Source organism: Oncorhynchus masou, unplaced genomic scaffold, assembly GCF_036934945.1.
Source record: "Oncorhynchus masou masou isolate Uvic2021 unplaced genomic scaffold, UVic_Omas_1.1 unplaced_scaffold_758, whole genome shotgun sequence".
In the NCBI taxonomy this organism is placed as follows: Eukaryota; Metazoa; Chordata; class Actinopteri; order Salmoniformes; family Salmonidae; genus Oncorhynchus; species Oncorhynchus masou.
Genome location: NW_027014045.1, coordinates 181,488 through 207,621, shown reverse-complemented (window position 1 = coordinate 207,621; position 26,134 = coordinate 181,488). Strand labels below are relative to the sequence as shown.

General features: G+C 47.7%; 1 pseudogene; it reads left to right on the top strand.

Moving 5' to 3' along the window:
- LOC135537370 (bone morphogenetic protein receptor type-2-like) overlaps window positions 1-25,587 on the top strand; it is a 123,560-nt pseudogene extending 97,973 nt beyond the window's left edge.
- The last annotated feature ends 547 nt before the right edge of the window (window positions 25,588-26,134 follow it).

Genomic DNA, 26,134 nt, shown 5'->3' with positions numbered 1-26,134 from the left:
CCTCCACCTCTTCCTCCACCTCTTCCTCCACTACCTCTTCCTCCTCCACCTCTTCCTCCTCTTCCTCCACTACCTCTTCCTCCTCCACCTCTTCCTCCTACACTGCTTCCTCCTCCACCTCTTCCTCCTACACTGCTTCCTCCTCCACCTCTTCCTCCACTACCCCTTCCTCCTCCACCTCTTCTTCCTTCTCCTTCCTCCACCTCTTCCTCCACCTCTTCCTCCACTACCTCTTCCTCCTACACTGCTTCCTCCTCCACCTCTTCCTTCACTACCTCTTCCTCCTCCACCTCTTCCTCCACCTCTTCCTCCACTACCTCTTCCTCCACTACCTCTTCCTCCTCCACCTCTTCCTCCTACACTGCTTCCTCCTCCACCTCTTCCTCCACCTCTTCCTCCACTACCTCTTCCTCCTCCACCTCTTCCTCCACCTCTTCCTCCACTACCTCTTCCTCCACTACCTCTTCCTCCACTACCTCTTCCTCCTCCACCTCTTCCTCCTACACTGCTTCCTCCTCCACCTCTTCCTCCTCCACCTCTTACTCCACTACCTCTTCCTCCTCCACCTCTTCCTCCACTACCTCTTCCTCCTCCACCTCTTCCTCCTCCACTGCTTCCTCCTCCACCTCTTCCTCCTACACTGCTTCCTCCTCCACCTCTTCCTCCACTACCTCTTCCTCCTACACCTCTTCCTCCTACACTGCTTCCTCCTCCACCTCTTCCTCCTCCACTGCTTCCTCCTCCACCTCTTCCTCCTCCACCTCTTCCTCCTACACTGCTTCCTCCTCCACCTCTTCCTCCACTACCTCTTCCTCCTACACCTCTTCCTCCTACACTGCTTCCTCCTCCACCTCTTCCTCCTCTACCTCTTCCTCCTCCACCTCTTCCTCCTACACTGCTTCCTCCTCCACCTCTTCCTCCTACACTGCTTCCTCCTCCACCTCTTCCTCCTACACTGATTCCTCCTCCACCTCTTCCTCCACTACCTCTTCCTCCTACACTGCTTCCTCCTCCACCTCTTTCTCCACTACCTCTTCCTCCTACACCTCTTCCTCCTACACTGCTTCCTCCTACACCTCTTCCTCCTACACTGCTTCCTCCTCCACCTCTTCCTCCTCCACCTCTTCCTCCTCCACCTCTTCCTCCACCACTTTTTGCTCCTCCACCTCTTCCTCCTACACCTCTTCCTCCTGCACCTCTTCCTCCTCCACCTCTTCCTTCACCACTTCTTCCTCCTACACCTCTTCTTCCTCCACCACTTCATCCTCCTACACCTCTTCCTCCTCCACCTCTTCCTCCTACACCTCTTCCTCCTACACCTCTTCCTCCTCCATCTCTTCCTCCTCCACCTCTTCCTCTCCTCTTCTTCTTCCCCCTCCACCTCTTCCACTTCCTCTTCTTCTTCCTCCTACACCTCTTCCTCCTACACCTCTTCCTCCTCCATCTCTTCCTCCTCCACCTCTTCCTCTCCTCTTCTTCTTCCCCCTCCACCTCTTCCACTTCCTCTTCTTCTTCCTCCTACACCTCTTCCTCCTACACCTCTTCCTCCTACACCTCTTCCTCCTACACCTCTTCCTCCTCCATCTCTTCCTCCTCCACCTCTTCCTCTCCTCTTCTTCTTCCCCCTCCACCTCTTCCACTTCCTCTTCTTCTTCCTCCTACACCTCTTCCTCCTACATCTCTTCCTCCTACACCTCTTCCTCCTACATCTCTTCCTCCTACACCTCTTCCTCCTACATTTAACATTACATTTAAGTCATTTGGCAGACGCTCTTATCCAGAGCGACTTACAAATTGGTGAATTCACCTTATGACATCCAGTGGAACAGCCACTTTACAATAGTGCATCTAAATCATTTAAGGGGGGGGGGGGTTGAAGGATTACTTTATCCTATCCTCCTCCCCCTCCACCTCTTCCACTTCCTCTTCTTCTTCCTCCTCCACCTCTTCCTCCTCCACCTCTTCCTCCTACTGCTTCCTCCTCCACCTCTTCCTTCACTACCTCTTCCTCCTCCACCTCTTCCTCCCACCTCTTCCTCCACTACCTCTTCCTCCACTACCTCTTCCTCCTCCACCTCTTCCTCCTACACTGCTTCCTCCTCCACCTCTTCCTCCACCTCTTCCTCCACTACCTCTTCCTCCTCCACCTCTTCCTCCACCTCTTCCTCCACTACCTCTTCCTCCACTACCTCTTCCTCCACTACCTCTTCCTCCTCCACCTCTTCCTCCTACACTGCTTCCTCCTCCACCTCTTCCTCCTCCACCTCTTACTCCACTACCTCTTCCTCCTCCACCTCTTCCTCCACTACCTCTTCCTCCTCCACCTCTTCCTCCTCCACTGCTTCCTCCTCCCACCTCTTCCTCCTACACTGCTTCCTCCTCCACCTCTTCCTCCACTACCTCTTCCTCCTACACCTCTTCCTCCTACACTGCTTCCTCCTCCACCTCTTCCTCCTCCACTGCTTCCTCCTCCACCTCTTCCTCCTCCACCTCTTCCTCCTACACTGCTTCCTCCTCCACCTCTTCCTCCACTACCTCTTCCTCCTACACCTCTTCCTCCTACACTGCTTCCTCCTCCACCTCTTCCTCCTCTACCTCTTCCTCCTCCACCTCTTCCTCCTACACTGCTTCCTCCTCCACCTCTTCCTCCTACACTGCTTCCTCCTCCACCTCTTCCTCCTACACTGATTCCTCCTCCACCTCTTCCTCCACTACCTCTTCCTCCTACACTGCTTCCTCCTCCACCTCTTTCTCCACTACCTCTTCCTCCTACACTGCTTCCTCCTACACTGCTTCCTCCTACACCTCTTCCTCCTACACTGCTTCCTCCTCCACCTCTTCCTCCTCCACCTCTTCCTCCTCCACCTCTTCCTCCACCACTTTTGCTCCTCCACCTCTTCCTCCTACACCTCTTCCTCCTGCACCTCTTCCTCCTCCACCTCTTCCTTCACCACTTCTTCCTCCTACACCTCTTCTTCCTCCACCACTTCATCCTCCTACACCTCTTCCTCCTCCACCTCTTCCTCCTACACCTCTTCCTCCTACACCTCTTCCTCCTCCATCTCTTCCTCCTCCACCTCTTCCTCTCCTCTTCTTCTTCCCCCTCCACCTCTTCCACTTCCTCTTCTTCTTCCTCCTACACCTCTTCCTCCTACACCTCTTCCTCCTCCATCTCTTCCTCCTCCCACCTCTTCCTCTCCTCTTCTTCTTCCCCCTCCACCTCTTCCACTTCCTCTTCTTCTTCCTCCTACACCTCTTCCTCCTACACCTCTTCCTCCTACACCTCTTCCTCCTACACCTCTTCCTCCTCCATCTCTTCCTCCTCCACCTCTTCCTCTCCTCTTCTTCTTCCCCCTCCACCTCTTCCACTTCCTCTTCTTCTTCCTCCTACACCTCTTCCTCCTACATCTCTTCCTCCTACACCTCTTCCTCCTACATCTCTTCCTCCTACATCTCTTCCTCCTACACCTCTTCCTCCTACATTTAACATTACATTTAAGTCATTTGGCAGGCGCTCTTATCCAGAGCGACTTACAAATTGGTGAATTCACCTTATGACATCCAGTGGAACAGCCACTTTACAATAGTGCATCTAAATCATTTAAGGGGGGGGGGGGGTGGAAGGATTACTTTATCCTATCCTCCTCCCCCTCCACCTCTTCCACTTCCTCTTCTTCTTCCTCCTCCACCTCTTCCTCCTCCACCTCTTCCTCCTACACCTCTTCCTCCTCCATCTCTTCCCCCTCCACCTCTTCCACTTCCTCTTCTTCTTCCTCCTCCACCTCTTCCTCATCCTCCTCTACCTCATTGTCCTCCTTTTCCTCTGTAAAAATCTGGTGGGAAGTGAGCTGACAACCGTGTGTCTATGATGAAATAGTAAAGACATGTTGTTGTTCTCCTCTCCAGGGTTCTCTGTGTCAGTACCTGAGTCTGCAGACAGGAGACTGGGTCAGCTGTTGTCGCCTCACACACTCTGTCACACGGGGGCTGGCCTACCTGCACACTGAGCTGCTGAGAGGAGGTAGGAGTCACCTTCACACACACTGGGGATTGCACAAGCACACAGATGTACACGGACGTGGACACACACACTCACTCACTCACTCACTCACTCACTCACTCACTCACTCACTCACTCACTCACTCACTCACTCACTCACACACACTCACTCACTCACTCATTCTCTCACTCACTCATTCTCTCACTCACTCACTCTCTCACACACACTCACACACACACACACACACAGTTCTCACTCACCGTCACACCCCTTCATTTCATTTACATGCTCAGACAGCCCCAGTGAAACACTATCTCCCGTCGCCAAGCCGTCAGAATGTGATGAATCACTGAGGAGGATTTTTACTGCCTTCACGTGTGTGTGTGTGTGTGTGTGTGTGTGTGTGTGTGTGTGTGTTTAAAAGTTGTATGGTTTGTTTAATATTGCAATCATTGGTTTTGTTTGACATACATTTAAAAGTAAAAATCGGACTCTCCACATCACTCTGTTAATATGGATTTGCCAATGCATAATTAATTGTCTGCTTACAGACGTGCGTCACATGTTCGGGAAATGGTTAGGTAGTTTAGACGGCACACTAGCACTTCCACACTCCGTTCCCCAGGGGCCAGCAGCAACCTTGTACATGTGCTGAGCCTGGTTGATAAGCAATTAGGGATTGTCAGTCAGGGTCCCTGTTTGAGAGCTGTGAGGTTGCTGGTTGGTTTAGTGGCCATCCAGGCTTTTCTTTTGTTTATAGTGGTCTTTTAGGGATGCCTGTTTCTAGTGCTCCTTTAGGCATGCCTGTTTCTAGTGCTCCTTTAGGCATGCCTGTTTCTAGTGCTCCTTTAGGCATGCCTGTTTCTAGTGGTCCTTTAGGGATGCCTGTTTCTTACATTTACATTTATGTCATTTGGCAGACGCTCTTATCCAGAGCGACTTACAAATTGGTGAATTCACCTTATATTCTTGGGGTCCTTTAGGCATGCCTGTTTCTAGTGCTCCTTTAGGCATGCCTGTTTCTAGTGCTCCTTTAGGGATGCCTGTTTCTAGTGGTCCTTTAGGGATGCCTGTTTCTAGTGCTCCTTTAGGGATGCCTGTTTCTAGTGCTCCTTTAGGCATGCCTGTTTCTAGTGCTCCTTTAGGGATGCCTGTTTCTAGTGCTCCTTTAGGGATGCCTGTTTCTAGTGGTCCTTTAGGGATGCCTGTTTCTAGTGCTCCTTTAGGCATGCCTGTCTCTAGTGCTCCTTTAGGGATGCCTGTTTCTAGGGGTCCTTTAGGCATGCCTGTTTCTAGTGCTCCTTTAGGCATGCCTGTTTCTAGTGCTCCTTTAGGGATGTCTGTTTCTAGGGGTCCTTTAGGGATGTCTGTTTCTAGGGGTCCTTTAGGCCAGCCTGTTTCTAGGGTCCTTTAGGGATGCCTGTTTCTAGGGGTCCTTTAGGCATGCATGTTTCTAGGGGTCCTTTTTGTATCTATTTGTTTCGGTCACCATCTGAACATTCAAATCCTCTTGGGCTCACCAACTCAAAGGAGTCAAGACCGAGCTGGTCATGGACCTAAGGTAATCCAGCACGGTTCTCAAACGCTGATTTCTCACATAAATGCACACATTCATTCAGGTTAAAGACCATTTAACGAGGACGCCTACAGACAAGTCAGGTTACAGACCATGTAACTAGGACCCCTAGACAGTCAGGTTACAGACCATGTAGCTAGGACCCCTAGACAGTCAGGTTACAGACCATGTAGCTAGGCACCCCTAGAGAGTCAGGTTACAGACCATGTAGCTAGGACCTCTAGACAGTCAGGTTACAGACCATGTAACTAGGACCCCTAGACATAATGAGTCAGGTTACAGACCATGTAGCTAGGACCTCTAGACAGTCAGGTTACAGACCATGTAGCTAGGACCCCTAGAGAGTCAGGTTACAGACCATGTAGCTAGGACCTCTAGACATTTACATCATTACATTTAAGTCATTTAGCAGACGCTCTTATCCAGAGCGACTTACAAATTGGTGAATTCACCTTCTGACATCCAGTGGAACAGCCACTTTACAATAGTGCATCTAAATCATTTAAGGGGGGTGAGAAGGATTACTTTATCCTATCCTAGGTATTCCTTGAAGAGGTGGGGTTTCAGGTGTCTCCGGAAGGTGGTGATTGACTCCGCTGTCCTGGCGTCGTGAGGGAGTTTGTTCCACCATTGGGGGGCCAGAGCAGCGAACAGTTTTGACTGGGCTGAGCGGGAACTGTACTTCCTCAGTGGTAGGGAGGCGAGCAGGCCAGAGGTGGATGAACGCAGTGCCCTTGTTTGGGTGTAGGGCCTGATCAGAGCCTGGAGGTACTGCGGTGCCGTTCCCCTCACAGCTCCGTAGGCAAGCACCATGGTCTTGTAGCGGATGCGAGCTTCAACTGGAAGCCAGTGGAGAGAGCGGAGGAGCGGGGTGACGTGAGAGAACTTGGGAAGGTTGAACACCAGACGGGCTGCGGCGTTCTGGATGAGTTGTAGGGGTTTAATGGCACAGGCAGGGAGCCCAGCCAACAGCGAGTTGCAGTAATCCAGACGGGAGATGACAAGTGCCTGGATTAGGACCTGCGCCGCTTCCTGTGTGAGGCAGGGTCGTACTCTGCGGATGTTGTAGAGCATGAACCTACAGGAACGGGCCACCGCCATGATGTTAGTTGAGAACGACAGGGTGTTGTCCAGGATCACGCCAAGGTTCTTAGCGCTCTGGGAGGAGGACACAATGGAGTTGTCAACCGTGATGGCGAGATCATGGAACGGGCAGTCCTTCCCCGGGAGGAAGAGCAGCTCCGTCTTGCCGAGGTTCAGCTTGAGGTGGTGATCCGTCATCCACACTGATATGTCTGCCAGACATGCAGAGATGCGATTCGCCACCTGGTCATCAGAAGGGGGAAAGGAGAAGATTAATTGTGTGTCGTCTGCATAGCAATGATAGGAGAGACCATGTGAGGTTATGACAGAGCCAAGTGACTTGGTGTATAGCGAGAATAGGAGAGGGCCTAGAACAGAGCCCTGGGGGACACCAGTGGTGAGAGCGTGGCGAGGAGACAGATTCTCGCCACGCCACCTGGTAGGAGCGACCTGTCAGGTAGGACGCAATCCAAGCGTGGGCCGCGCCGGAGATGCCCAACTCGGAGAGGGTGGAGAGGAGGATCTGATGGTTCACAGTATCGAAGGCAGCCGATAGGTCTAGAAGGATGAGAGCAGAGGAGAGAGAGTTAGCTTTAGCAGTGCGGAGCGCCTCCGTGATACAGAGAAGAGCAGTCTCAGTTGAATGACTAGTCTTGAAACCTGACTGATTTGGATCAAGAAGGTCATTCTGAGAGAGATAGCGGGAGAGCTGGCCAAGGACGGCACGTTCAAGAGTTTTGGAGAGAAAAGAAAGAAGGGATACTGGTCTGTAGTTGTTGACATCGGAGGGGTCGAGTGTAGGTTTTTTCAGAAGGGGGTGCAACTCTCGCTCTCTTGAAGACGGAAGGGACGTAGCCAGCGGTCAGGGATGAGTTGATGAGCGAGGTGAGGTAAGGGAGAAGGTCTCCGGAAATGGTCTGGAGAAGAGAGGAGGGGATAGGGTCAAGCGGGCAGGTTGTTGGGCGGCCGGCCGTCACAAGAAGCGAGATTTCATCTGGAGAGAGAGGGGAGAAAGAGGTCAGAGCACAGGGTAGGGCAGTGTGAGCAGAACCAGCGGTGTCGTTTAACTTAGCAAACGAGGATCGGATGTCGTCGATCTTCTTTTCAAAATGGTTGACGAAGTCATCTGCAGAGAGGGGAGGGGGGGAGGGGGAGGAGGATTCAGGAGGGAGGAGAAGGTGGCAAAGAGCTTCCTAGGGTTAGAGGCAGATGCTTGGAATTTAGAGTGGTAGAAAGTGGCTTTAGCAGCAGAGACAGAGGAGGAAAATGTAGAGAGGAGGGAGTGAAAGGATGCCAGGTCCGCAGGGAGGCGAGTTTTCCTCCATTTCCGCTCGGCTGCCCCGAGCACTGTTCTGTGAGCTCGCAATGAGTCGTCGAGCCACGGAGCGGGAGGGGAGGACCGAGCCGGCCTGGAGGATAGGGGACATAGAGAGTCAAAGGATGCAGAAAGGGAAGAGAGGAGGGTTGAGGAGGCAGAATCAGGAGATAGGTTGGAGAAGGTATGAGCAGAGGGAAGAGATGATAGGATGGAAGAGGAGAGAGTAGCGGGGGAGAGAGAGCGAAGGTTGGGACGGCGCGATACCATCCGAGTAGGGGCAGTGTGGAAGTGTTGGATGAGAGCGAGAGGGAAAAGGATACAAGGTAGTGGTCGGAGACTTGGAGGGGAGTTGCAATGAGGTTAGTGGAAGAACAGCATCTAGTAAAGATGAGGTCGAGCGTATTGCCTGCCTTGTGAGTAGGGGGGAAGGTGAGAGGGTGAGGTCAAAAGAGGAGAGGAGTGGAAAGAAGGAGGCAGAGAGGAATGAGTCAAAGGTAGACGTGGGGAGGTTAAAGTCGCCCAGGACTGTGAGAGGTGAGCCGTCCTCAGGAAAGGAGCTTATCAAAGCATCAAGCTCATTGATGAACTCTCCGAGGGAACCTGGAGGGCGATAAATGATAAGGATGTTAAGCTTGAAAGGGCTGGTAACTGTGACAGCATGGAATTCAAAGGAGGCGATAGACAGATGGGTAAGGGGAGAAAGAGAGAATGACCACTTGGAAGAGATGAGGATCCCGGTGCCACCACCCCGCTGACCAGAAGCTCTCGGGGTGTGCGAGAACACGTGGGCGGACGAAGAGAGAGCAGTAGGAGTAGCAGTGTTATCTGTGGTGATCCATGTTTCCGTCAGTGCTAAGAAGTCGAGGGACTGGAGGGAGGCATAGGCTGAGATGAACTCTGCCTTGTTGGCCGCAGATCGGCAGTTCCAGAGGCTACCGGAGACCTGGAACTCCACGTGGGTCGTGCGCGCTGGGACCACCAGATTAGGGTGGCCGCGGCCACGCGGTGTGGAGCGTTTGTATGGTCTGTGCAGAGAGGAGAGAACAGGGATAGATAGACACATAGTTGACAGGCTACAGAAGAGGCTACGCTAATGCAAAGGAGATTGGAATGACAAGTGGACTACACGTCTCGAATGTTCAGAAAGTTAAGCTTACGTAGCAAGAATCTTATTGACTAAAATGATTGAAATGATACAGTACTGCTGGAGTAGGCTAGCTGGCAGTGGCTGCGTTGTTGACACTACACTAATCAAGTCGTTCCGTCGAGTGTAATAGTTTCTACAGTGCTGCTATTCGGGGGCTAGCTGGCTAGCTAGCAGTGTTGATTACGTTACGTTACGTTAGAAGAACGACAATAGCTGGCTAGCTAACCTAGAAAATAGCTCTAGACTACACAATTGTCTTAGAACAAAGACGGCTATGTAGCTAGCTAGCTACGATCAAACAAATCAAACCGTTGTACTGTAATGAAGTGAAATGAAAATGTGATACTACCTGTGGAGCGAAGCGGAATGTTGACCGGGTTGTTGAAGTTATTTCGGTAGACGTTGGCTAGCTGTTGGCTAGCTAGCTAGCAGTATCTCTTACGTTAAGGACGACAAATAGCTGGCTAGCTAACCTCGGTAAATTAAGAAAATCACTCTAAGTCTACACACTCTAAACTACACAATTATCTTGGATACGAAGACAGCAAAGACAACTATGTAGCTAGCTAACACTACACTAATCGAGTCGTTCAGTTGAGTGTAATAGTTTCTACAGTGCTAGTAGACGGTAGACGTTAGCTAGCTGCTGGGCAGATAGCAGTGTAGACTACGTTAGGACGACGAAATACGATAATTACGCAATTATCTTTGATACAAAGACGGCTATGTAGCTAGCTAAGAAGAAATTGCTAAGATTAGACAAATCAAACCGTTGTACTATAATGAAATGTAATGGAAATGTAATGAAAAGTTATACTACCTGCGGACCGAAGTGTAGATGCGACCGCTCGCTCCAACCCGGAACCGGTTACAGACCATGTAGCTAGGACCCCTAGACAGTCAGGTTACAGACCATGTAGCTAGGACCCCTAGAGAGTCAGGTTACAGACCATGTAGCTAGGACCTCTAGACAGTCAGGTTACAGACCATGTAACTAGGACCCTAGACAGTCAGGTTACAGACCATGTAGCTAGGACCTCTAGACAGTCAGGTTACAAACCATGTAACTAGGACCCCTAGACATAATGAGTCAGGTTACAGACCATGTAACTAGGACCCCTAGACAGTCAGGTTACAGACCATGTAGCTAGGACCTCTAGACAGTCAGGTTACAGACCATGTAGCTAGGACCCCTAGACATAATGAGTCAGGTTACAGACCATGTAGCTAGGACCCCTAGACAGTCAGGTTACAGACCATGTAGCTAGGACCCCTAGACATAATGAGTCAGGTTACAGGCCATGTAGCTAGGACCTCTAGACAGTCAGGTTACAGACCATGTAGCTAGGACCCCTAGACAGTCAGGTTACAGACCATGTAACTAGGACCCCTAGACTTAGCGAGTCAGGTTACAGACCATGTAGCTAGGACCTCTAGACAGTCAGGTTACAGACCATGTAGCTAGGACCCCTAGACAGTCAGGTTACAGACCATGTAACTAGGACCCCTAGACTTAGCGAGTCAGGTTACAGACCATGTAGCTAGGACCCCTAGACAGTCAGGTTACAGACCATGTAGCTAGGACCCCTAGACAGTCAGGTTACAGACCATGTAACTAGGACCCCTAGACTTAGCGAGTCAGGTTACAGACCATGTAGCTAGGACCTCTAGACAGTCAGGTTACAGACCATGTAGCTAGGACCTCTAGACAGTCAGGTTACAGACCATGTAACTAGGACCCCTAGACAGTCAGGTTACAGACCATGTAGCTAGGACCCCTAGACAGTCAGGTTACAGACCATGTATCTAGGACCCCTAGACAGTCAGGTTACAGACCATGTAACTAGGACCCCTAGACATAATGAGTCAGGTTACAGACCATGTAACTAGGACCCCTAGACATAATGAGTCAGGTTACAGACCATGGAGCTAGGGCCCCTAGACAGTCAGGTTACAGACCATGTAACTAGGACCCCTAGACAGTCAGGTTACAGACCATGTAGCTAGGACCCTAGACAGTCAGGTTACAGACCATGTAGCTAGGACCCCTAGACAGTCAGGTTACAGACCATGTAGCTAGGACCTCTAGACAGTCAGGTTACAGACCATGTAACTAGGACCCCTAGACATAATGAGTCAGGTTACAGACCATGGAGCTAGGACCCCTAGACAGTCAGGTTACAGACCATGTAGCTAGGACCCCTAGACAGTCAGGTTACAGACCATGTAACTAGGACCCCTAGACAGTCAGGTTACAGACCATGTAACTAGGACCCCTAGACAGTCAGGTTACAGACCATGTAACTAGGACCCCTAGACAGTCAGGTTACAGACCATGTAGCTAGGACCCCTAGACATAATGAGTCAGGTTACAGACCATGTAACTAGGACCTCTAGACAGTCAGGTTACAGACCATGTAACTAGGACCCCTAGACAGTCAGGTTACAGACCATGTAGCTAGGACCTCTAGACAGTCAGGTTACAGACCATGTAACTAGGACCTCTAGACAGTCAGGTTACAGACCATGTAACTAGGACCCTAGACAGTCAGGTTACAGACCATGTAGCTAGGACCCCTAGACAGTCAGGTTACAGACCATGTAACTAGGACCCCTAGACAGTCAGGTTACAGACCATGTAACTAGGACCCCTAGACAGTCAGGTTACAGACCATGTAACTAGGACCCCTAGACAGTCAGGTTACAGACCATGTAGCTAGGACCCCTAGACATAATGAGTCAGGTTACAGACCATGTAACTAGGACCTCTAGACAGTCAGGTTACAGACCATGTAACTAGGACCCCTAGACAGTCAGGTTACAGACCATGTAGCTAGGACCTCTAGACAGTCAGGTTACAGACCATGTAACTAGGACCCCTAGACAGTCAGGTTACAGACCATGTAGCTAGGCCCTCTAGACAGTCAGGTTACAGACCATGTAGCTAGGACCCCTAGACATAATGAGTCAGGTTACAGACCATGTAACTAGGACCTCTAGACAGTCAGGTTACAGACCATGTAACTAGGACCCCTAGACAGTCAGGTTACAGACCATGTAGCTAGGACCTCTAGACAGTCAGGTTACAGACCATGTAACTAGGACCCCTAGACAGTCAGGTTACAGACCATGTAACTAGGACCCCTAGACATAATGAGTCAGGTTACAGACCATGTAGCTAGGACCCTAGACAGTCAGGTTACAGACCATGTAACTAGGACCCCTAGACATAATGAGTCAGGTTACAGACCATGTAGCTAGGACCCTAGACAGTCAGGTTACAGACCATGTAACTAGGACCCCTAGACATAATGAGTCAGGTTACAGACCATGTAACTAGGACCCCTAGACAGTCAGGTTACAGACCATGTAGCTAGGACCCCTAGACATAATGAGTCAGGTTACAGACCATGTAACTAGGACCCCTAGACATAATGAGTCAGGTTACAGACCATGTAACTAGGACCTCTAGACAGTCAGGTTACAGACCATGTAACTAGGACCCCTAGACAGTCAGGTTACAGACCATGTAGCTAGGACCTCTAGACAGTCAGGTTACAGACCATGTAGCTAGGACCCCTAGACAGTCAGGTTAAAGACCATGTAACTAGGACCCCTAGACATAATGAGTCAGGTTACAGACCATGTAGCTAGGACCCTAGACAGTCAGGTTACAGACCATGTAACTAGGACCCCTAGACATAATGAGTCAGGTTACAGACCATGTAGCTAGGACCCCTAGACATGATGAGTCAGGTTACAGACCATGTAGCTAGGACCCTAGACAGTCAGGTTACAGACCATGTAACTAGGACCCCTAGACAGTCAGGTTACAGACCATGTAGCTAGGACCCCTAGACAGTCAGGTTACAGACCATGTAACTAGGACCCCTAGACAGTCAGGTTACAGACCATGTAACTAGGACCCCTAGACAGTCAGGTTACAGACCATGTAGCTAGGACCCCTAGACATGATGAGTCAGGTTACAGACCATGTAACTAGGACCTCTAGACAGTCAGGTTACAGACCATGTAACTAGGACCACTAGACATAATGAGTCAGGTTACAGACTATGTAGCTAGGACCACTAGACAGTCAGGTTACAGACCATGTAGCTAGGACCCCTAGACATGATGAGTCAGGTTACAGACCATGTAACTAGGACCCCTAGACAGTCAGGTTACAGACCATGTAGCTAGGACCACTAGACATAATGAGTCAGGTTACAGACTATGTAGCTAGGACCTCTAGACAGTCAGGTTACAGACCATGTAGCTAGGACCACTAGACATAATGAGTCAGGTTACAGACCATGTAACTAGGACCCCTAGACATAATGAGTCAGGTTACAGACCATGTAGCTAGGACCCCTAGACAGTCAGGTTACAGACCATGTAGCTAGGACCCCTAGACATAATGAGCGAGGTTACAGACCATGTAACTAGGACCCCTAGACAGTCAGGTTACAGACCATGTAGCTAGGACCCCTAGACAGTCAGGTTACAGACCATGTAGCTAGGACCCTAGACATGATGAGTCAGGTTACAGACCATGTAGCTAGGACCTCTAGACAGTCAGGTTACAGACCATGTAACTAGGACCCCTAGACAGTCAGGTTACAGACCATGTAACTAGGACCCCTAGACAGTCAGGTTACAGACCATGTAGCTAGGACCCCTAGACATAATGAGTCAGGTTACAGACCATGTAGCTAGGACCTCTAGACAGTCAGATTACAGACCATGTAGCTAGGACCCCTAGACATAATGAGTCAGGTTACAGACTATGTAGCTAGGACCCCTAGACATAACAAGTCAGGTTACAGACCATGTAACTAGGACCCCTAGACATAATGAGTCAGGTTACAGACCATGTAACTAGGACCCCTAGACAGTCAGGTTACAGACCATGTAGCTAGGACCCCTAGACAGTCAGGTTACAGACCATGTAACTAGGACCCCTAGACAGTCAGGTTACAGACCATGTAGCTAGGACCCCTAGACAGTCAGGTTACAGACCATGTAGCTAGGACCCCTAGACATAATGAGTCAGGTTACAGACCATGTAGCTAGGACCCTAGACAGTCAGGTTACAGACCATGTAGCTAGGACCTCTAGACAGTCAGGTTACAGACCATGTAGCTAGGACCACTAGACAGTCAGGTTACAGACCATGTAGCTAGGACCACTAGACAGTCAGGTTACAGACCATGTAGCTAGGACCCCTAGACATAATGAGTCAGGTTACAGACCATGTAGCTAGGACCCTAGACAGTCAGGTTACAGACCATGTAGCTAGGACCCCTAGACAGTCAGGTTACAGACCATGTAGCTAGGACCCCTAGACATAATGAGTCAGGTTACAGACCATGTAACTAGGACCTCTAGACAGTCAGGTTACAGACCATGTAGCTAGGACCTCTAGACAGTCAGGTTACAGACCATGTAGCTAGGACCCCTAGACAGTCAGGTTACAGGCCATGTAGCTTGGACCTCTAGACAGTCAGGTTACAGACCATGTAACTAGGACCCCTAGACAGTCAGGTTACAGACCATGTAGCTAGGACCTCTAGACAGTCAGGTTACAGACCATGTAACTAGGACCCCTAGACATGATGAGTCAGGTTACAGACCATGTAGCTAGGACCTCTAGACAGTCAGGTTACAGACCATGCAGCTAAGACCCCTAGACAGTCAGGTTACAGACCATGTAGCTAGGACCCCTAGACAGTCAGGTTACAGACCATGTAGCTAGGACCTCTAGACAGTCAGGTTACAGACCATGTAACTAGGACACCTAGACAGTCAGGTTACAGACCATGTAGCTAGGACCCCTAGACATAATGAGTCAGGTTACAGACCATGTAACTAGGACCCCTAGACAGTCAGGTTACAGACCATGTAGCTAGGACCCCTAGACATAATGAATCAGGTTACAGATCATGTAGCTAGGACCCCTAGACAGTCAGGTTACAGACCATGTAGCTAGGACCCCTAGACAGTCAGGTTACAGACCATGTAGCTAGGACCCCTAGACAGTCAGGTTACAGGCCATGTAGCTAGGACCTCTAGACAGTCAGGTTACAGACCATGTAACTAGGACCCCTAGACAGTCAGGTTACAGACCATGTAGCTAGGACCTCTAGACAGTCAGGTTACAGACCATGTAACTAGGACCCCTAGACATGATGAGTCAGGTTACAGACCATGTAGCTAGGACCTCTAGACAGTCAGGTTACAGACCATGTAACTAGGACCCCTAGACAGTCAGGTTACAGACCATGTAGCTAGGACCTCTAGACAGTCAGGTTACAGACCATGTAACTAGGACCCCTAGACAGTCAGGTTACAGACCATGTAGCTAGGACCCCTAGACATAATGAGTCAGGTTACAGACCATGTAACTAGGACCCCTAGACAGTCAGGTTACAGACCATGTAACTAGGACCCCTAGACAGTCAGGTTACAGACCATGTAACTAGGACCTCTAGACAGTCAGGTTACAGACCATGTAACTAGGACCTCTAGACAGTCAGGTTACAGACCATGTAGCTAGGACCCCTAGACAGTCAGGTTACAGACCATGTAGCTAGGACCTCTAGACAGTCAGGCTACAGACCATGTAACTAGGACACCTAGACAGTCAGGTTACAGACCATGTAGCTAGGACACCTAGACAGTCAGGTTACAGACCATGTAGCTAGGACCCCTAGACATAATGAGTCAGGTTACAGACCATGTAACTAGGACCCCTAGACAGTCAGGTTACAGACCATGTAGCTAGGACCCCTAGACAGTCAGGTTACAGACCATGTAACTAGGACCTCTAGACAGTCAGGTTACAGACCATGTAGCTAGGACCCCTAGACATGATGAGTCAGGTTACAGACCATGTAGCTAGGACCCCTAGACAGTCAGGTTACAGACCATGTAACTAGGACCCTAGACAGTCAGGTTACAGACCATGTAGCTAGGACCCCTAGACAGTCAGGTTACAGACCATGTAACTAGGACCCCTAGACAGTCAGGTTACAGACCATGTAGCTAGGACCACTAGACAGTCAGGTTACAGACCATGTAGCTAGGACCACTAGACAGTCAGGTTACAGACCATGTAGCTAGGACCTCTAGACAGTCAGGTTACAGACCATGTAACTAGGACCCCTAGACAACTAGGACCCCTGTAACAAATGTGACAAATCCAGTACGACTTTATCCGTTACATATATATGTTATAAATACATCACATATTTGCTTTTGCTTCTTAAATGTTTAAAACAAAGAGATAAGTATAATTTTAATGTCCAATAAAGGTTTCTGACAGCTTCCGTCCCAAATGGCATCCTATTCCCTACATAGTGTCCTATTCCCTCCATAGTGTCCTATTCCCTACATAGTGTCCTATTCCTCCATAGTGTCCTATTCCCTACATAGTGTCCTATTCCCTCCATAGTGTCCTATTCCCTACATAGTGTCCTATTCCCTACATAGTGTCCTATTCCCTACATAGTGTCCTATTCCCTCCATAGTGTCCTATTCCCTACATAGTGTCCTATTCCCTCCATAGTGTCCTATTCCCTACATAGTGTCCTATTCCCTCCATAGTGTCCTATTCCCTACATAGTGTCCTATTCCCTACATAGTGTCCTATTCCCTACATAGTGTCCTATTCCCTACATAGTGTCCTATTCCCTACATAGTGTCCTATTCCCTACATAGTGTCCTATTCCCTACATAGTGTCCTATTCCCTACATAGTGTCCTATTCCCTACATAGTGTCCTATTCCCTACATAGTGTCCTATTCCCTTACATAGTGTCCTATTCCCTACTAGGTTGTGGTCTGGGTTGACCCCTTATCTCTGGCTGTACCTGGTCTAGTTCTCAACTAGGTTGTGGTCTGGGTTGGCTGTGTGTTTTGAGCTCAGCCATGTGGAGGCAGGAGACAGGGTGCCAACTCAACAGCCAGACGGAAGGAAGCACGTCACACACACACACACACACACACACACACACACACACACACACACACACACACACACACACACACACACACACACACACACACACACACACACACACACACACACACACACACACACACACACACACACCCTCTTTTATGGTTGAAGCAGCTAATGTGAACATCTGGGTCAGACTGTCAGACAGACGGCTGGTTCACTCACATACAGTATGAATGGTGCTCTATGGGGCAGTCTGTCTACACAGTATGGATGGTGCTCTATGGGGCAGTCTGTCTGTCTATACAGTATGAATGGTGCTCTATGGGGCAGTCTGTCTATACAGTATGGATGGTGCTCTATGGGGCAGTCTGTCTGTCTATACAGTATGAATGGTGCTCTATGGGGCAGTCTGTCTATACAGTATGAATGGGGCTCTATGGGGCAGTCTGTCTATACAGTATGAATGGGGCTCTATGGGGCAGTCTGTCTATACAGTATGAATGGTGCTCTATGGGGCAGTCTGTCTGTCTATACAGTATGAATGGTGCTCTATGGGGCAGTCTGTCTGTCTATACAGTATGAATGGTGCTCTATGGGGCAGTCTGTCTATACAGTATGAATGGTGATCTATGGGGCAGTCTGTCTATACAGTATGAATGGTGATCTATGGGGCAGTCTGTCTATACAGTATGAATGGTGCTCTATGGGGCAGTCTGTCTATACAGTATGAATGGGGCTCTATGGGGCAGTCTGTCTATACAGTATGAATGGTGCTCTATGGGGCAGTCTGTCTGTCTATACAGTATGAATGGTGCTCTATGGGGCAGTCTGTCTATACAGTATGAATGGTGATCTATGGGGCAGTCTGTCTATACAGTATGAATGGTGCTCTATGGGGCAATGTGTCTATACAGTATGAATGGTGCTCTATGGGGCAGTCTGTCTGTCTATACAGTATGAATGGTGCTCTATGGGGCAGTCTGTCTATACAGTATGAATGGTGATCTATGGGGCAGTCTGTCTATACAGTATGAATGGTGCTCTATGGGGCAGTCTGTCTATCTATACAGTATGAATGGTGCTCTATGTGGCAGTCTGTCTATACAGTATGAATGGTGCTCTATGGGGCAGTCTGTCAGTCTATACAGTATGAATGGTGCTCTATGGGGCAGTCTGTCTATACAGTATGAATGGTGCTCTATGTGGCAGTCTGTCTATACAGTATGAATGTTGCTCTATGGGGCAGTCTGTCTGTCTATACAGTATGAATGGTGCTCTATGGGGCAGTCTGTCTGTCTATACAGTATGAATGGTGCTCTATGGGGCAGTCTGTCTCTACAGTATGAATGGTGCTCTATGGGGCAGTCTGTCTATACAGTATGAATGATGCTCTATGGGGCAGTCTGTCTGTCTATACAGTATGAATGGTGCTCTATGGGGCAGTCTGTCTATACAGTATGAATGGTGCTCTATGGGGCAGTCTGTCTCTACAGTATGAATGGTGCTCTATGGGGCAGTCAGTCTATACAGTATGAATGGTGCTCTATGGGGCAGTCAGTCTATACAGTATGAATGATGCTCTATGGGGCAGTCTGTCTGTCTATACAGTATGAATGGTGCTCTATGGGGCAGTCAGTCTGTCTATACAGTATGAATGGTGCTCTATGGGGCAGTCAGTCTGTCTATACAGTATGAATGGTGCTCTATGGGGCAGTCTGTCTATACAGTATGAATGGTGCTCTATGGGGCAGTCAGTCTGTCTATACAGTATGAATGGTGCTCTATGGGGCAGTCAGTCTGTCTATACAGTATGAATGGTGCTCTATGTGGCAGTCTGTCTATACAGTATGAATGGGGCTCTATGGGGCAGTCTGTCTACACAGTATGAATGGTGCTCTATGGGGCAGTCTGTCTATACAGTATGAATGGTGCTCTATGGGGCAGTCTGTCTATACAGTATGAATGGTGCTCTATGTGGCAGTCTGTCTATACAGTATGAATGGGGCTCTATGGGGCAGTCTGTCTACACAGTATGAATGGTGCTCTATGGGGCAGTCTGTCTATACAGTATGAATGGTGCTCTATGTGGCAGTCTGTCTATACAGTATGAATGGTGCTCTATGTGGCAGTCTGTCTATACAGTATGAATGGTGCTCTATGGGGCAGTCTGTCTATACTGTATGAATGATGCTCTATAGGACAGTCTGTCTGTCTAAGCAGTATGAATGGTGCTCTATGGGGCAGTCTGTCTGTCTATACAGTATGAATGATGCTCTTTGGGGCAGTCTGTCTATACAGTATGAATGGTGCTCTATGGGGCAGTCTGTCTGTCTATACAGTATGAATGATGCTCTATGGGGCAGTCTGTCTGTCTTCAGTATGAATGGTTCTCTATGGGGCAGTCTGTCTGTCTATACAGTATGAATGGTGCTCTATGGGGCAGTCTGTCTGTCTACAGTATGAATGGTGCTCTATGGGGCAGTCTGTCTGTCTATACAGTATGAATGTCTATACAGAATGGATGATGCTCTATGGGGCAGTCTGTCTGTCTATACAGTATGAATGGTGCTCTATGGGGCAGTCTGTCTATACAGTATGAATGGTGCTCTATGGGGCAGTCTGTCTGTCTATACAGTATGAATGATGCTCTATGGGGCAGTCTGTCTGTCTTCAGTATGAATGGTTCTCTATGGGGCAGTCTGTCTGTCTATACAGTATGAATGGTGCTCTATGGTGCAGTCTGTCTGTCTATACAGTATGAATGGTGCTCTATAGGGCAGTATATCTGTCTATACAGTATGAATGGTGCTCTATGGGGCAGTCTGTCTGTCTATACAGTACGAATGGTGCTCTATGTGGCAGTCTGTCTATACAGTATGAATGGTGCTCTATGGGGCAGTCTGTCTGTCTACAGTATGAATGGTGCTCTATGGGGCAGTCTGTCTGTCTATACAGTATGAATGTCTATACAGAATGGATGATGCTCTATGGGGCAGTCTGTCTGTCTATACAGTATGAATGGTGCTCTATGGGGCAGTCTGTCTATACAGTATGAATGGTGCTCTATGGGGCAGTCTGTCTGTCTATACAGTATGAATGATGCTCTATGAGGTGTTTGGTATTTATATACAGAATGACATAATACAGAATGACATAATACAGAATGACATAATACAGTATGACATAATACAGAATGACCGAATACAGAATGACATAATACAGTATGACATAATACAGTATGACATAATACAGAATGACATAATGACATAATACAGAATGACATAATACAGTATGACATAATACAGAATGACATAATACAGTATGACATAATACAGAATGACATAATACAGAATGACATAATACAGAATGACATAATACAGAATGACATAATGACATAATACAGAATGACATAATACAGAATGACCGAATACAGAATGACATAATACAGAATGACATAATACAGAATGACATAATACAGAATGACATAATACAGAATGACATAATACAGAATGACCGAATACAGAATGACATAATACAGAATGACTAAATACAGAATGACAGAATGACATAATACAGAATGACGTAATACAGAATGACATAATACAGAATGACATAATACAGAATGACATAATACAAAATGACAAAATGACATAATACAGAATGACAGAATGACATAATACAGAATGACGTAATACAGAATGACTAAATACAGAATGACAGAATGACATAATACAGAATGACATAATACAGTATGACATAATACAGAATGACATAATACAGAATGACATAATACAGAATGACATAATACAGAATGACATAATACAGAATGACCGAATACAGAATGACATAATACAGAATGACTAAATACAGAATGACATAATACAGAATGACGTAATACAGAATGACATAATACAGAATGACATAATACAGAATGACATAATACAAAATGACAAAATGACATAATACAGAATGACAGAATGACATAATACAGAATGACGTAATACAGAATGACTAAATACAGAATGACAGAATGACATAATACAGAATGACGTAATACAGAATGACTAAATACAGAATGACATAATACAGAATGACGTAATACAGAATGACATAATACAGAATGACATAATACAGAATGACATAATACAGAATGACGTAATACAGAATGACGTAATACAGAATGACCTAATACAGAATGACCTAATACAGAATGACCTAATACAGAATGACATAATACAGAATGACATTATACAGAATGACGTAATAAAGAATGACGTAATAAAGAATGACGTAATACAGAATGACCTAATACAGAATGACCTAATACAGAATGACCTAATACAGAATGACCTAATACAGCATGACAGAATATACAGAACAATAATCGACAAGAACAGCTCAAGGACAGAACTACATACATTTTTTAAAAAGGCACACGTAGTCCACATATCAATACATACACACAAACTATCTCGGTCCAACAGGGGAGGCGTTTCTTTCTGTTTTTTTAAACCAGGTTTGCTGTTTATTTGAGCAATATGAGATGGAAGGAAGTTCCATGCAATAAGAGCCCTATATAATACTGTATGCTATCTTCAATTTGTTCTGGATTTGGGGACTGTGAAAAGACCCTGGTGGTATGTCTTTTGGGAGAAGTGTGTGTGTCAGAGCTGTGTGTAAATTGACTATGCAAACACATTTTGGGATTTTCGACACATTCCTCTTTCTTAATAAAAGAAGAAGTCATGCAGTCAGTCTCTCCTCAACTCTTCGCCAAGAGAGACTGGCATTTATAGCATTAATATCAGCCCTCTGATGACAATTCATGCAATTCTACTACACTTTATATGACTGGAGACATTAGCAGAATCTGTTTTTACTTGGACAAATGACAGAGTAGCCTACTGTACTCACACTGACCAACTGACCAATAAAAGCAGTGTCCATATGGCCTATGAGAAGGGGAGACACAAGTAGAATAATAAACTGGAGGAGGATGTTGCTGTTCAAGTGGCACTGAGCCAACAATGATAAAGAGTGAATATGCGCCTGGAGCCACTCACCGGGGACCGATGCTCTCCACTGGTGCCAATAATTTAGGCCAATTAAGTTGAGCATTTTGATAACGAAGACAGATTTTTTTTACCTTAATTTTACTAGGCAAGTCATGCTCTAACCACTAGGCAACCCTGCCGCCCCCTAAGATTACAGTCTTTACGTTGTCTGTTCTTTACAGAAAATGGGCCGTTTGCTTTCCCCAAATTCAAGTGTGACAAGCTTGTAGCGTCATACTCAAGAAGTATTTACTGTTATATAATGAAATATTATACTTCAACCATAGTACCTTAATATAGTATTGACTGTGTTACAGTTAGATCATAGGTTCTACAGTAACTGTGTTACAGTTATATCATAGGTTCTACAGTAACTGTTAGTTATATCATAGGTTCTACAGTAACTGTTACAGTTAGATCATAGGTTCTACAGTAACTGTGTTACAGTTAGATCATAGGTTCTACAGTAACTGTGTTACAGTTAGATCATAGGTTCTACAGTAACTGTGTTACAGTTAGATCATAGGTTCTACAGTAACTGTTACAGTTATATCATAGGTTCTACAGTAACTGTGTTACAGTTAGATCATAGGTTCTACAGTAACTGTGTTACAGTTAGATCATAGGTTCTACAGTAACTGTGTTACAGTTATATCATAGGTTCTACAGTAACTGTTACAGTTATATCATAGGTTCTACAGTAACTGTGTTACAGTTAGATCATAGGTTCTACAGTAACTGTGTTACAGTTAGATCATAGGTTCTACAGTAACTGTGTTACAGTTAGATCATAGGTTCTACAGTAACTGTGTTACAGTTAGATCATAGGTTCTACAGTAACTGTGTTACAGTTAGATCATAGGTTCTACAGTAGCTGTGTTACAGTTAGATCATAGGTTCTACAGTAGCTGTGTTACAGTTAGATCATAGGTTATACAGTAACTGTTACAGTTAGATCATAGGTTCTACAGTAACTGTGTTACAGTTAGATCATAGGTTCTACAGTAACTGTGTTACAGTTAGATCATAGGTTCTACAGTAACTGTGTTACAGTTAGATCATAGGTTCTACAGTAACTGTTACAGTTATATCATAGGTTCTACAGTAACTGTTACAGTTATATCATAGGTTCTACAGTAACGGTTACAGTTATATCATAGGTTCTACAGTAACGGTGTTACAGTTAGATCATAGGTTCTATAGTAACTGTTACAGTTATATCATAGGTTCTACAGTAACTGTGTTACAGTTAGATCATAGGTTCTACAGTAACTGTGTTACAGTTAGATCATAGGTTCTACAGTAACTGTGTTACAGTTAGATCATAGGTTCTACAGTAACTGTGTTACAGTTAGATCATAGGTTCTACAGTAACTGTGTTACAGTTAGATCATAGGTTCTACAGTAACTGTTAGTTATATCATAGGTTCTACAGTAACGGTATTATATCATAGGTTCTACAGTAACTGTGTTACAGGTAGATCATAGGTTCTACAGTAACTGTTACAGTTATATCATAGGTTCTACAGTAACTGTGTTACAGTTAGATCATAGGTTCTACAGTAACTGTTACAGTTAGATCATAGGTTCTACAGTAACTGTTACAGTTATATCATAGGTTCTACAGTAACTGTTACAGTTATATCATAGGTTCTACAGTAACTGTGTTACAGTTATATCATAGGTTCTACAGTAACTGTGTTACAGTTAGATCATAGGTTCTACAGTAACTGTTACAGTTAGATCATAGGTTCTACAGTAACTGTTACAGTTATATCATAGGTTCTACAGTAACTGTTACAGTTAGATCATAGGTTCTACAGTAACTGTGTTATTCAGCAATGAGCTTCAAGCGATCATGGTGACATGCAGAGACTAATGGGCCTTTCTTTTTCTCTCTCTCTCTTTCTTCCCCTCTCTCCCCTCTCTCTCCCCTCTCTCCCCTCTCTCCTCTCTCTCGCTCCCTCTCTATCCCCTCTCTCTCCTCTCTCTCCCCCCCTCTCTCTCCCCTCTCTCTCTCCTCTCTCTCTCTCCCCCTCTCTCCTCTCTCTCCTCCTCGCCCCTCTCTCTCCCCTCTCTCTCTCTCCCCCCTCTCTCTCCCTCTCTCTCTCCCCCTCTCTCTCCTCTCTCTCTCTCCCCCTCTCTCTCCCCCTCTCCCCTCTCTCTCCCCTCTCTCTCCCTCTCTCTCTCTCTCCCCCTCTCTCTCCCTCTCTCTCCTCTCTCTCTCCCCTCTCTTCTCCCCCTCACTCCCTCTCTTTCTCCTCCTCTCTCCCCTCTCTTTCTCCCCCTCTCCCCTCTCTTTATCCCCTCTCTCCCCCTCTTTCTCCCCCTCTCTCCCCCTCTCTCTCCCTCTCTCCCCCTCTCTCCCCCCCTCTCTCTCCCCTCTCTCTCACCCTCTCTCTCACCCTCTCTCTCTCACCCTCTCTCTCACCCTCTCTCTCCCCCTCTCTCTCTCCCCTCTCTCCCCCTCTCTCTCTCTCCTCTCTCTCTCCCCTCTCTCCTCTCTCTCTCCCCTCTCCTTCTCCCCCTCTCTCCCCTCTCTTTCTCCCCCTCTCTCCCCTCTCTTTATCCCCCTCTCTCCCCTCTCTTTCTTCCCTCTCTTTCTCCCCCTCTCTCCCCTCTCTCTCCCTCTCTTTCTCCCCCTCTCTCCTCTCTCTCTCCCCCTCTCTTTCTCCCCCTCTCTCCCCTCTCTTTCTCCCCTGTCTCTCCCCTCTCTTTCTCCCCCTCTCTCCCCCTCTCTCTTTCCCCCTCTCTCTTCCCTCTCTGTCTCCCCTCCCCCTCTTCTCTCTCTCCCCTTTCTCTCCTCTCTCTCCCCTTCTCTCCTCTCTCTCTCTCTCTCTCTCTCCCATCTCTCCCTCCCTCCCTCCCTCTCTCCTCCCTCTCCCTCCCCCTCTCTCTCTCCCAGACATCTACAAGCCAGCCGTATCTCACAGAGACCTGAATAGCAGGAATGTTCTAGTAAAGAACGACGGGACGTGTGTGATCAGTGACTTTGGTCTGTCCATGAAGCTGACAGGGAACCGCCTGGTCAGGCCTGGAGGAGGAGAACGCTGCCATCAGTGAGGTGAGTCACTAACCTCTGACCTCTAACCCTAACCCCAGGGGGCCAGGCCTGGAGAGGAGGAGAACGCCACATCAGCGAGGTGAGTGTCAAGTCCCACGACTGCTCCTCCGGCACTGGGTCTCATCTGTAAACCACCCTCAGTCTGCTTAGCCAACACCCTCTTTTGATAGCTAATAATGCAAGTACTGCCACAGCTCTAAGATGGACAGACTTTAAACCCTATTCTCTAATTCTGTCTCTCTCCAGGTGGGTACAGTCCGCTACATGGCCCCAGAGGTTCTGGAGGGGGCGGTGAACCTGAGGGACTGAGTTTGCTCTGAAGCAGGTGGACATGTATGCCCTGGGTCCCCGTCTACTGGGAGACCTTCATGAGGTGTACTGACCTCTTCCCAGGTAATTACCCTGACCTCCTAACCCTGGGCCTGGTCTACTGGGAGACCTTCATGAGGTGTACTGACCTCTTCCCAGGTAATAACCTCTGACCTCTAACCCTGGGCCTGGTCTACTGGGAGACCTTCATGAGGTGTACTGACCTCTTCCCAGGTAATAACCCTGACCTCTAACCCTGGGCCTGGTCTACTGGGAGACCTTCATGAGGTGTACTGACCTCTAACCCTGGGTCTCGTCTACTGGGAGACCTTCATGAGGTGTACTGACCTCTTCCCCAGGTAATAACCCTGACCTCTAACCCTGGGCCTGGTCTACTGGGAGACCTTCATGAGGGTGTACTGACCTCTAACCCTGGGTCTCGTCTACTGGGAGACCTTCATGAGGTGTACTGACCTCTTCCCAGGTAATAACCCTGACCTCTAACCCTGGGCCTGGTCTACTGGGAGACCTTCATGAGGTGTACTGACCTCTAACCCTGGGTCTCGCTCACTGGGAGACCTTCATGAGGTGTACTGACCTCTTCCCAGGTAATAACCCTG